The sequence below is a fragment of the Ursus arctos genome, unplaced genomic scaffold (assembly GCF_023065955.2).
Source record: "Ursus arctos isolate Adak ecotype North America unplaced genomic scaffold, UrsArc2.0 scaffold_27, whole genome shotgun sequence".
Taxonomy (NCBI): Eukaryota; Metazoa; Chordata; class Mammalia; order Carnivora; family Ursidae; genus Ursus; species Ursus arctos.
The window spans coordinates 18,140,064-18,153,645 of NW_026622952.1; the positions used below are offsets into that span (position 1 = coordinate 18,140,064).

The following is a 13,582-nucleotide window of genomic DNA, read 5'->3' on the forward strand; positions in this document are numbered from 1 at the left end:
TGTGCCTAAGTCTGAGTTTATATTTATATGCCATTCAGTTTTCGTAGGAAACATTTGATCTGAGAAGTCGTGCTTTTTAAATTCTGGAAAATTCTCAATTCTATTCTTGTCAAGTATGCCTTCTCTGACATTCTCTCTGTTCTTTTCTTCTGAAACTGTGATTGAACATACTTTGCAGTCTTTCAATCTTTTATCCATATATCTTACTATTTTTAAAACTCTTTATGAATTGAGTTTTGGATACCTATATTATTGCTATGTTTCTTCTCCAATTGGGTCTGGGTTAGAGTTTATCTCTTATGTAGTTCTTTAATTCAATGGTTAATATTCATATTTAAGATTTCTAAATTTTTATATCCTTTATGTGTCTTCATTACACGCTGATTTTTGAAGGATTTTAATTTTATTTTTATCTTGTTGAGCTTTATCTTGTTGAGCTATTTTAAAATCTTTGTCACACTGTTTCATAAATTATTTTCAGTTGAGCTGATTTCATATTCTGAATTTTAAATTCTGTTATCTATCTTTATTAGCTTTTGATTGTTTAGTGTTTCAGAGTTTTAGTTTGTGGACTAATTTTGAGTGTTAATTTTCTTTTCTCCTTTCTGCCTCCTTAGCTGTCTGATTGTTCTTTTTTAGTTTTGTATGTGCTCTCCCTGCTCCCTCTTCCCATTGACCCTCAGGCCAGAGTCACATCTCCTAACAACTGTTTCATGGCTTTGGGGATACCATGGGTTTAGTCACCAAACTTTCACTTGGCTTGGCTAAGTTCCTGGTAATTAAGCCATGTGTTTCTCTTCAAACTTCTGTAGGTCCACAGGTTTCTATAAAGTCATGGTATATTAGTTTCCTAGGTCTGTTGTGACTAAGTACCACAAATTGGGTGGATTAAATGACAGAAGTTTATTGTCTCATAGTTCTGGGTTCTAGAAGTCCGAAATCAAGGTGTTGGCAGGGTTATTTCCTTATGAAATCTCTAAGGAAGAATCTGTTCCATGCCTCTCCTCTAGCTGTGGGTGGTTTCTGGCAATCTTTGACATTCCATGGATTTTAGAAACATCGTCTCCTCACTTCCATGATCTGCACATGGTATTCTCCCTGGGGGTATGTGTCTCCAAATTTCTTCTGTTTATAAGGACACCAGTCATATTGCATTAGAGTGCACCCCACGTTAAAGATCTCATTTTAACTTGATTGCCTCTATAAAGACTCTATCTCCAAATAAAGTCATATTCCAAGGTACTGGGTGTTAGGACTTTAACATATGAACTTTGGGGGAATTCAATCCATAACATGTGGTACAGGAAATTTCCCAGAAGGCATACCGTTTTGTCTTGTTCACTTATTATGCTGCTGATTGGAGCTACGAACCTAGCTTCAGACTCTGATCTCAAGTCGGGCATTTTGGTTGTTTGTGACCCATTGGAGCTAACCTGGGCCCAAAGTGGAGTGAATCCTTAGCTTCAGCAATTCTTGTTATGTATTTTTAGCTGTCTTTCAATTTTTCATCTACCATTATTATACATTGGTTGTAAAGAAGATATGTTGAAGTATGCAATAAAAATACTAGATGAATTAAACGTTTGGAACTGAAGTCCCAGGAGGCACATACAATCAAAGTAAGTTTGGAGGGGCGCCTGGGTGGCACAGCGGTTAAGCGCCTGCCTTCGGCTCAGGGCGTGATCCCGGAGTTATGGGATCGAGCCCCACATCAGACTCCTCCACTAGGAGCCTGCTTCTTCCTCTCCCACTCCCCCTGCTTGTGTTCCCTCTCTCGCTGGCTGTCTCTATCTCTGTCAAATAAATAAATAAAATCTTAAAAAAAAAAAGTTTGGAAAAATAAAAACAACAGATAATGGAACTAACATGAACTGCTAGATATTAAAACGTTTCCCAAAACTTAGTTATTAAAATAATATGGTACTGACAAAAAGACAAATAGAATAAAATATAAAACTCAAAAATAGACCCATGTTCATGGAAGTATTTTGGAGATATTCTTGGATTGGAATTGAAGTTAATAGAACAAATATGGGTTACTCAGTAAGTGAATATATTTGGTTAACTATTCAGAAATGTGAAGTTAGAGGAATGAAATCTTGAGGAAGAGTTAAGATGGCGGAGGAGTAGGAGACACCGTTTTCAGCCGGTCCCCCGAGTCGAGCTGGATAGGTACCAGACCAGCCTAAACAACCACGGAACCAGCCTGAGACGCAGGAAGACGCATCTGGATCTCTACAAATGAACATCTCCAGCGCTGAGTATTGAGGTACGAAGCGGGGAGCCATGAAACCGCGCACAGATATCGGAAGATAAACGGAAGGGGGAGGGAGCCGCCGCGTTTGGGCGCCGGGAAGCGGCAGCCACTTGCACGGGGGAGCGGGCAGGCTCGTGGTCGGCACCCGCAAAACAGCAGACGGAGACCGTGAGCCGGGTGCGCGCGCCACCAGGCATCTCGCGGAACACCGGAATCCCGGTGCGCTCACTGGATCCAGACTGAGACCGGGAGCTTCCGGAGCGCGCGGGGCGGCTGGCGGCTGGTGGCGTTAGAAACACAAAGGACAGAGACGCGCCGGCCCTGGAAGTGAGGGCTGGGACGCCGGGTGTGGGGTGCACATCCCGGGACGCTGCAGGGTTGAGCAGCACCAACAGTAGCAGAGTTAAAGTGGCCAGAACATTAGTAGAGAACGGGCCGCAATCCCTCTGTTCTGTGACAGAGGCTGAAATTCGGCCGCTGCTGCTCTGACTCTCAGAAGAGGCACAACAGACCGCCAGGGAAAGCCGCCAGAGAACAAAAGCCTGAAAATACCGGCTCAGAGAGTGCCCATCCCCATTCCCCCTCGCAGGGGACACAGAGACTCTACCCAAGCAGGGTTGCCTGAGTATCGGCGCGGCAGGCCCCTCCCCCAGAACACAGAAGGCAGACTGAAAAATCAAGAAGCCCACAACCCGGGCGCCTGGGTGGCGCAGTCATTGAGCGCCTGTCTTCGGCTTAGGGCGTGATCCTGGCATTGGGGAAAGGAGTCCTTCATCGGGCTCCTCCGCTGGGAGCCTGCTTCTTCCTCTCCCACTCCCCTGCTTCTGTTCCCTCTCTCGCTGGTTGGCTGCCACATAAATAAATAAATAAAATCTTTAAAGAAGAAGCCCACATCCCTAAGATCCCTATAAAACAAGGGGCACGGCCTGGGACCCAGTCAATAATTTGGGCTCTGGAAACCCCGCAACCTCTCCTCATCAGAATGACAAGAAGGAGAAGCCCCCCCCCCCAGCAAAGAAAAGACAGTGAGTCTGTGGCCTCTGCCACAGAAATAATGGATATGGATGTAACCAAATTATCAGAAATGGAATTCAGAGTAACAATGGTCAAAATGATGAGTAGAATTGAAAAAACTATTAATGAAAAGGTTACTGAGAATATAGAATCCCTAAGGACAGAAATGAGAACGAATCTGACAGAAATTAAAAATTCTATGAGCCAAATGCAGGCAAAACTAGAGGCTCTGACGGCCAGGGTCGCAGAAGCAGAGGAACAGGTTAGTGAATTGGAGGATGGGTTAATAGAGGAAAAAATGAAAATAGAAGATGGTCTTTAAAAAATCCACGCCCACGAATGTAGGTTACGGGAGATTACTGACTCAATGAAACGATCCAATATTAGAATCATCGGCATCCCCGAGGGGGTGGAGAAAAACAGAGGTCTAGAAGAGATATTTGAACAAATTGTAGCTGAAAACTTCCCTAATCTAGTGAGGGAAACAAACATTCGTGTCCAAGAGACAGAGAGGACCCCTCCCAAGCTCAACCACAACAAACCTACGCCACGTCACGTCATAGTGCATTTCGCAAATATTAGATGCAAGGATACGGTACTGAAAGCGGCCAGGGCAAAGAAATTTCTCACGTACCAAGGCAAAGGCATCAGAATTACGTCAGACCTGTCTACACAGACCTGGAATGAGAGAAAGGGTTGGGGGAGCATATTTAAAGCTCTTTCAGAGAAAAACATGCAGCCAAGGATCCTTTATCCAGCAAGGCTGTCATTCAGAATTGATGGAGAAATAAAGACATTTCAGAATCGCCAGTCACTAACCAATTTTGTAACCACGAAACCAGCCCTACAGGAGATATTACGGGGGGTTCTATAAAAGTAAAAAGGCCCCAAGAGTGATACAGATCAGAAAGTCACAGCCAATACAAACAAAGACTTTACTGGCAACATGGCATTATTAAAATCATATCTCTCAGTAATCAGTCTTAATGTAAATGGTTTGAACCATCCCATAAAACGCCACAGGGTTGCAGATTGGATAAAAAGAAATGACCCACCCATTTGCTGTCTACAAGAGACTCATTTCGAACCCAAAGATGCATTCAGACTGAGAGTAAGGGGATGGAGTACCATCTTTCACGCAAATGGACCTCAAAAGAAAGCTGGGGTAGCAATTCTCATATCAGATAAATTGGATTTTAAACTACAGACTATAGTTAGAGATGCAGAAGGGCACTATATTATTCTTAAAGGAAGTATTCAACAAATGGATATGACAATTATAAATATATATGCCCCCAACAGGGGAGCAGCAAGATACACAAGCCAACTCTTAACCAGAATAAAGAGACATATAAATAAAAATACATTAATAGTAGGGGACCTCAACACTCCATTATCAGAAATAGACAGAACACCCTGGCAAAAACTAAGCAAAGAATCAAAGGCTTTGAATGCCATACTCGACAAGTTGGACCTCATAGATATATATAGAACACTACACCCCAGAACCAAAGAATACTCATTCTATTCTAATGCCCATGGAACATTCTCAAGAATAGACCATGTTCTGGGACACAAAACAGGTCTCAACCGATACCAAAAGATTGAAATTATCCCCTGCTCTGAAATTGGAACTCAACCACAAGGAAAAATTTGGAAGAAACTCAAACACTTGGAGACTAAGAACCATCCTGCTCAGGAATGACTCAATAAACCAGGAAATCAAAAATCAAATTAAACAATTTATGGAGACCAATGAGAATGAAAATACAACAGTCCAAAACCTATGGGATACTGCAAAGGCAGTCCTAAGGGGGAAATACATAGCCATCCAAGCCTCACTCAAAAGAATAGAAAAATCTAAAATGCAGTTTTTATATTCTCACCTCAAGAAGCTGGAACAGCAACAGAGGGACAGGCCTAATGCACGCACGAGGAAGCAGTTGACCAAAATTAGAGCTGAAATCAATCAAGCAGAAACCAGAAGTACAGTAGAGCAGATCAACAGGACAAGAAGCTGGTTCTTTGAGAGAATCAATAAAATTGACAGACCACTGGCAAGACTTATCCAAAAGAAAAGAGAAAGGACCCAGATTATTAAAATTATGAATGAAAAAGGAGAGGTCACGACGAACACCATTGAAATTGGAAGGATTATTAGAAATTTTTATCAACAGCTATATGCCAATAAACTAAGCAATCTGGAAGAGATGGGATCCTTCCTGGAAACCTATAAACTACCAAGATTGAAACCGGAAGAAATTGATTCCTTAAACAGGCCAATTAATTATGAAGAAATTGAGTCAGTGATAAACAACCTTCCAAATAACAAAACTCCAGGCCCGGACGGTTTTCCTGGGGAATTCTACCAAACATTCAAAGAAGAAATAATACCTATTCTCCTAAAGCTATTTCAAAAAATAGAAACAGAAGGAAAGCTACCAAACTCATTCTATGAGGCCAATATTACCTTGATCCCCAAACCAGGCAAAGATCCCCTCAAAAAGGAGAATTACAGACCAATTTCCCTAATGAATATGGACGCCAAAATCCTCAACAAGATACTTGCTAATAGAATCCAACAGTACATTAAAAGGATTATCCATCACGATCAAGTGGGATTCATACCTGGGATGCAAGCGTGGTTCAATATTCGCAAATCAATCAGCGTGATACATCATATCAACAAGAAAAGACTCAGGAACCATATGATCCTCTCAATTGATGCCAAAAAAGCATTTGACAAAATACAGCATCCTTTCCTGATTAAAACCCTTCAGAGTGTAGGAATAGAAGGTACATTTCTCAATCTCATAAAAGCCATCTATGAAAAGCCTACTGCAAATATTATTCTCAATGGGGAAAAGCTGGAAGCCTTTCCCTTAAGATCAGGAACTCGACAAGGATGCCCACTCTCACCACTATTATTCAACATAGTACTAGAAGTCCTTGCAACAGCAATCAGACGACAAAAAGGGATCAAAGGTATTCAAATCGGCAAAGAAGAAGTCAAAATGTCTCTCTTCGCAGATGACATGATACTCTATATGGAAAACCCAAAAGAAGCCACTCCCAAACTATTAGAAGTTATAGAGCAATTCAGTAACGTGGCGGGATACAAAATCAATGCTCAGAAATCAGTTGCATTTCTATACACAAATAACGAGACCAAAGAAAGAGAAATTAGGGAATCCATCCCATTTACAATAGCACCAAAAACCATACGTTACCTTCGAATTAACTTAACCAGAGACGTAAAGGACCTATATTCTAGAAACTATAAATCACTCTTGAAAGACATTGAGGAAGACATAAAAAGATGGAAAGATATTCCATGCTCATGGATTGGAAGAATTAACATAGTTAAAATGTCCATGCTACCCAGAGCAATCTACACTTTCAATGCTATCCCGATCAAAATACCGATGACATTTTTCAAAGAACTGGAACAAACAGTCCTTAAATTTGTATGGAAACAGAAAAGGCCCTGAATCACCAAGGAACTGGTGAAAAGGAAAAACAAAGCTGGGGGCATCACAATGCCGGATTTCGAGCTGTACTACAAAGCTGTGATCACAAAGACAGCATGGTACTGGCACAAAAACAGACACATAGACCAATGGAACAGAATAGAGAGCCCAGAAATGGACCCTCAGCTCTTTGGGCAACTAATATTTGATAAAGCAGGAAAAAACATCCGGTGGGAAAAAGACAGTCTCTTCAATAAATGGTGCTGGGAAAATTGGACAGCTACATGCAAGAGAATGAAACTTGATCACTATGTCACACCATACACAAAAATAAACTCCAAATGGATGAAAGACCTCGATGTGAGACAGGAATCCATCAAAATTCTAGAGGAGAACATAGGCAACAACCTCTACGACATCGGCCAAAGCAACCTTTTTCATGACACATCCCCAAAGGCAAGAGAAACAAAAGATAAAATGAATTTATGGGACTTCATCAAGATTAAAAGTTTCTGCACAGCCAAGGAAACAGTCAGAAAAACTAAGAGGCAGCCCACGGAATGGGAGAAGATATTTGCAAATGACACTACAGATAAAGGACTGGTATCCAAGATCTACAAAGAACTTCTCAAACTCAATACACGAGAAACAAATAAACAAATCAAAAAATGGGCAGAAGATATGAACAGACACTTTTCCAATGAAGACATACAAATGGCTAACAGACACATGAAAAAATGTTCAAAATCATTAGCCATCAAGGAAATTCAAATCAAAACCACACTGAGATACCACCTTACGCCAGTCAGAATGGCAAAAATAGACAAGGCAAGAAACAACAATTGTTGGAGAGGATGTGGAGAAAGGGGATCCCTCCTACATTGTTGGTGGGAATGCAAGTTGGTACAGCCACTCTGGAAAACAGTGTGGAGGTCCCTTAAAAAGTTAAAAATTGAGCTACCCTATGATCCAGCCATTGCACTACTGGGTATTTACCCCAAAGATACAGACGTAGTGAAGAGAAGGGCCATATGCACCCCAATGTTCATAGCAGCAATGTCCACAATAGCTAAATCGTGGAAGGAGCCGAGATGCCCTTCAACAGATGACTGGATTAAGAAGTTGTGGTCCATATATACAATGGAATATTACTCAGCTATCAGAAAGAACGAGTTCTCAACATTTGCTACAACATGGACGGCACTGGAGGAGATAATGCTAAGTGAAATAAGTCAAGCAGAGAAAGACAACTATCATATGATTTCTCTCATCTATGGAACATAAGAACTAGGATGATCAGTAGGGGAAGAAAGGGATAAAGAAAGGGGGGGTAATCAGAAGGGGGAATGAAACATGAGACTCTGGACTCTGAGAAACAAACTGAGGACTTCAGAGGGGAGGGGGGTGGGGGAATGGGATAGACCGGTGATGGGTAGTAATGAGGGCACGTATTGCATGGTGCACTGGGTGTTATACACAACTAATGAATCATCGAGCCTTACATCAGAAACCGGGGATGTACTGTATGGTGACTAACATAATATAATAAAAAAATCATTAAAATAAAAAAAAATAAAAAAAAAAGGAATGAAATCTTGCCAATTGCAATGACATGGATGGAACTAGAGGGTTTATGTTAAGCAAAATAAGTCAATCAGAGAAAAATAATTATCATATCATCACACTCATATGTGGAATTTAAGAAACAAAATAGAGGATCACAGGGGAAGAGAGGAAAAAATAAAACTAGATGAAATCAGAGAGGGAGACAAACCGTAAGAGACTCTTAATCATAGGAAACAAACTGAGGGTTGCTGGAGGGGAGATGTGATAACTGGATGATGGACATTAAGGAGGGCACATGACGTAATGAGCACTGGGTGTTATATACAACTGATGAATCATAGACCTGTACCTCTGAAACTAATAATACGTGGTATGTTAATTAACTGAATGTAAATAAAATATATATGTTTAAAAAACTGAAAAAAAAAAATGTGAAGTTAGAACTCCCTGCCTCTCAATGCAATGATAGGTAGCTGTTAAAAAGAATAAGATTACTTGAAGAAAATATAGTTGGATGTTAATTAAAACATAGGCTTAGAGATGATTTTGCTAAAGGAATAGAAAAGAGAAGGAGTCATAAAGATAAAAAAAAAAAAGAGGATGTATTAAAATAACAAAGGAAAAAGTAAGCTATAAATTAGGAAACTCTAAATATATAGAGAACACTTGCAAAATCCTAAGAATAAGACCAGTGTACCCAATGGAAAAACAAGCAGGCAGTTTGTTAAGGAGAGTTAAAACAATAATGAAAATATGACAAAGTAAAACAAAGATGAAAGAAATAACAAAGCCATGTAGACCAAAGATACTCATACATTTGTTGTTAGGAGTTAAACTGAAATGATCATTCTGAAGAGTACTTTCAGAACACAATGTTTATGCCTTTCAAATTTGCATATCCTATGAGTTTATACTAAGATAAAAGTCAATATGTACACAGAGATTACCGTACAAGATTATTCATTATAGTATTAAAAATAATAGCAAAATTATAAATGGCCAAAAGGAGATAGGTGACTTACTATATAATTTATAGCACATGCGTGATATACAATGATTAAATTGAAAATCATATTGTAGAAGAAGATTTACTAATTTAAAGATATGTCCCATGAAAAAATCATGTCCAAGATATTATAAATGTGTATATATCCATACATACTTGAAAATATATACACCCATGTCTCATTTTGTCAGTGGTTATCCTTGGGTAATAGGATTATGTGTGGCTTTATTCCTTTATTTTATTTTAAAATCTTTCTGCAAAGACTATATATATCTTTTGTAATGAGAGGAAAAACAACAACACTTTCATAAAAAACAGTGTCGGAAAATTTTTCCTTATTTTTAAACCAAACCTCTTATGTTACTGTCAAGATAATATTTTTTTTTCTTTTTCTATCCTCAGTTGAGATACAGAACTGCTAATTACTATTTTTGCAGAATATCACCTATACGTTACAACCCTCAGGTATTTTAGGAATTTTAAAATTGCCTTCAACCTTCTTGTATTTTGAGTAAATTAATCAGTTCTTCCAGAATTTTATCTTATGTCTATTTTCAAGTTTTTCTGATCACTATGAATTTTTTAATGACTTTCTAAACTCTTAGATAACCCAAAGCTTTCATAATCAGACAAAATATAATGCATCCAAAACTGTCAACATGGCAGACTGAAGATCTGCTCCAGAGAATGCCATGATAGAAAGTCAGTGGTTAATGGTAAGAATCAATGTTTCCCCTAGCACTTTTGTGTGGGCAAGCCATCCTGGATCCATGTCTCCTGGCAACAAATGGGATTCCTGTGTGCAGAAAGAGTTAATGTAGCTTCTCAGTGCACCTAATTTATTTCTAGAAACTGTTTTATGCACTTTGGAGAATTTGGCTCACCATAATATAAGTTACTTTGCTAATAGTATCAAGAAAAAAGAATCCTATTTTCCTTTTTTATAGTTTACTTCCATAATTGTGTATTTTTCTACTGCTCAGATATCAAGTTAGTTTAGTGCAGAAATTCTCATTTTTGGAGATTTTGAGGACTGGCAATTTGGCATGATACAGACTACTCTGAATGCAGCGTGGTTAAACTAACACTTCTAGTTCAGAAATTTTAATATTACAGATAGGGAAAAACAGGCTAGTTTATATCAAAACATATTTATGGACCTTGACATACACATCTGGTAAATTTATAAAGTTAGGATCAATCTATCATTGAATTATGGCACTACAGTTGGGATAGGCAATTATATATTATATTATACATTAATATCTTTTTAAGAAACACAATGGATTTGAAATTCTTCCAGTTTTTCATTTTATTCCTTGTTTCCCGCTATATTTTCAGCAGAAAATAAGAATATATCCTCTACTGTGACATATTGCAATGATACGAAGAATTACTAGATTTTGTTTACATAAGGACATCATAACACATATTTAGATAAGTATCTATTATTACTTAGGTTTCAGCTTCAACTAGTTAACAGCTTACACAGAAATATCTCAACCTTATCTTTCATGCCAATCTGTGATGCTTTGTATTTTTGAAACCGATTCTTCCAAACCAGAAAATAATCCCTGATTATAAATTAAGCCCTTTTCAAAGCTGCATGAAATTTTTGAGACTAGTATATTTCTATTTAAGAAACAAAAATAACAGCTTGAATTGTGTGACTAAGACAGTAACCCTCATTTTTAGGAGATAGATATGTTTTCCTGTATATTCCTCAACTCTTAGTATGTTTGACTCTTGAAATATTTTTTGCAGGTTAAAGGTTCAATGCATATAGATGTACACACAATGAAAAGCTTGGTCTAGAAAGCTGGACAAGGAATTATTTTATACTTTTTTGTACTTTGGCAATTGGGTGCTATGCTGCATTGTATCCATTCTGCCCTAACTTTAAGTTATTGTGCTAGTTAAAGATAACCTAAGGATGGTCTTTCTTTACACAGAAATCGTCATGAGTTTCGTATAAACACAAATACTTTTTTCATTCCTTATGTAATCTTGAGTGAAGACATTGAGAATTATATTCTTTTTCTTTAAGAAATGGGATCATCATGTTTCAGAATGTCTGGCAGTGTTGGAGGAGATTATTGAGAGGACGTGACCTTTGGTTGCTCTTCGAGCTAAACCAGGGCAATGGAAGGTTCCTCATTCCCTCCCCCATCCTTGTAACATACATTCCACTCACCATCCCCACGGGGAGAGCGGGAGCCTTTTCAAGGACGCAGCTTTGAGAGAGTAACGTGTTATTGAGAGCGTCTGGAGGTACACATGACCGAACCCAGATAAGGCCTCTAAAGAAACTCTTAAGATATTGGCGGTAAGTTTCTTGGCTATTTACTTACTTGAGAAAGAGAAGGAGAGAGCGCGCGCGCCGAAGCAGGGAGAGTGGGAGAAGGAGAAGCAGGCTCCTCGCTGAGCACGGAGCCCAATGCCGGGCTGGATCCCAGAACCCTGGGATCATGACAGGAGCCGAAGGCAGAGGCTCAACCAACTGAGTCACTCGGGCGCCCCAAGTTTCTTGGCTTTTTATACCTACACCCACTAATCTGAATGGTTCCTTCCTTCGACCTCTCCTTGCCCTCTGTGTCCTGGGGCCAGTTTCAGATTTCACCCTGGAAGGTTTCAAAGCAATAGGCAGTGATAGAAATTTGAAATGTACAAGTACCTTTCAGCGGCATGGTTTCTTGCGGCCTAGAACTTTTGAATATAACCTTCTGTGTCTGGAAAACTTCCTCTTTTACGAGTCTTGCCTTCGCTCCTAGAAGCCAGAAAACTTGTTGCCTTCTTCTATTGCAGCTGGAGCGCAGACATGGGTCTTAATCCCCGCCCACCACGTGTGTCAGCAGGAGAATCCAATTTGTAAGTAAGCAGTTTGAGAAAGGATGTGAGTGCAGAGTCCGTGTGTGTGGGGGTTGGGGGGGAGAGAATGGTGGCAGGCACCTGAGGCTTGGGTGATGGTGGTGAGTATCTGGCATGGGTCCTAGGGCAGGGATGGAATTCTGACTTGCACTAGGAGCACTTGCTGTAAAATCGAGTTCTTTGCAACAAATAAAAAACTCTGTAATATCTCTAGCTGGTTAATAGGCGCACTAGTGGCAGTGATTTCCTTGTGGTTCCTTCTGTGGAGTGAATCAGAGGCTTATTTTTGAGAGTTTAGTGTTAAATCTGGTTCTCCAGAACTCTTGCCTAATATTTACCCAGTAAACTCAATAAAGTCATTTTTGTTTGTTTTTGTTTGACCAGACATAGTCAGCTTCTGTGGTTTCCAACTGAGAATTTATCACAGATCATTACTAATTACTTTCTTACTGTAAATTTTCTTTTTACATTGACACTTGATTTTATCTTCTCTCTTAGCATACCAATTATACTGCTTTGAAACATTTTATACTGGTTATCTTAGAACATCCATTACATTTTCTAACCAATCTAAATCCATCTTCAATTAAAATTATCCTGCTTCACGTGTAGTGGAGTTAAATTATAAGTGTGGGGGCGCCTGGGTGGCGTAGCGGTTAAGGCGGCTGCCTTCGGCTCAGGGCGTGATCCCACCGTTCTGGGATCGAGTCCCACATCGGGCTCCTCCGCCGTGGGCCTGCTTCTTCCTCTCCCACTCCCCCTGCTTGTGTTCCCTCTCTCGCTGGCTGTCTCTATCTCTGTCAAATAAATAAATGAAATCTTTAAAAAAAAAAAATGAAATTCTCTTTAAAAAAAAAATAAAATAAATTATAAGTGTGTATTCCCAATTCCTCCCTCCTGTGTCTCATAATATTTCTGCCCTTTATACACTCAGTCCTATGTATAAATCACACAATGCATTGTTGCTATTACCACGTTAAGCAGTTATCTTTTACATCTAGTGAGACGAAGTCAAAACGATAGATTTTATTTTACCTTAATTTATTGCTTTACCATAGCTTTTCCTTTCTTTGTGTAGTTCTGGGTTTCTGAACTGTTGTTGTTTTTCTACCTAAAGAACTTCCTTGAACATTCTTGGAGGGAAGATCTGGTGGTAATGAATTTCCTCAATCTTTGTTTTCCAAATATCTTTATTTCTCTCTCACATTTGAGGAGAATTTTTGTGGATATAGAGTTCAAGGTTGTTTTTTTTTTCTTGCAATACCTAAAATATTTCACTTTACACTCCATTAGAGCCTTTGCAACTTGATCAGTTATTTAGAATTCTGTTTTATAATCCCATACCTGTGACATATCTAAGCCGCAGTCTGATGATCTGTCTCTTCAGGGTTTTTTGTTTTT

The 13,582-nt window shown here is 39.3% G+C and overlaps 1 long non-coding RNA gene across 1 annotated transcript in view; it reads right to left on the reverse strand.

Annotated features, from left to right (window-relative positions):
• The window catches only part of LOC130541912 (uncharacterized), a 110,763-nt gene extending 98,649 nt beyond the window's left edge, over positions 1–12,114 (reverse strand). Inside the window, exon 1 of the long non-coding RNA XR_008956005.1 lies at positions 11,988–12,114. This is a non-coding gene — a long non-coding RNA (uncharacterized LOC130541912). The remainder of the gene's footprint in view (positions 1–11,987) is intronic.
• Positions 12,115–13,582: the final 1,468 nt, after the last annotated feature.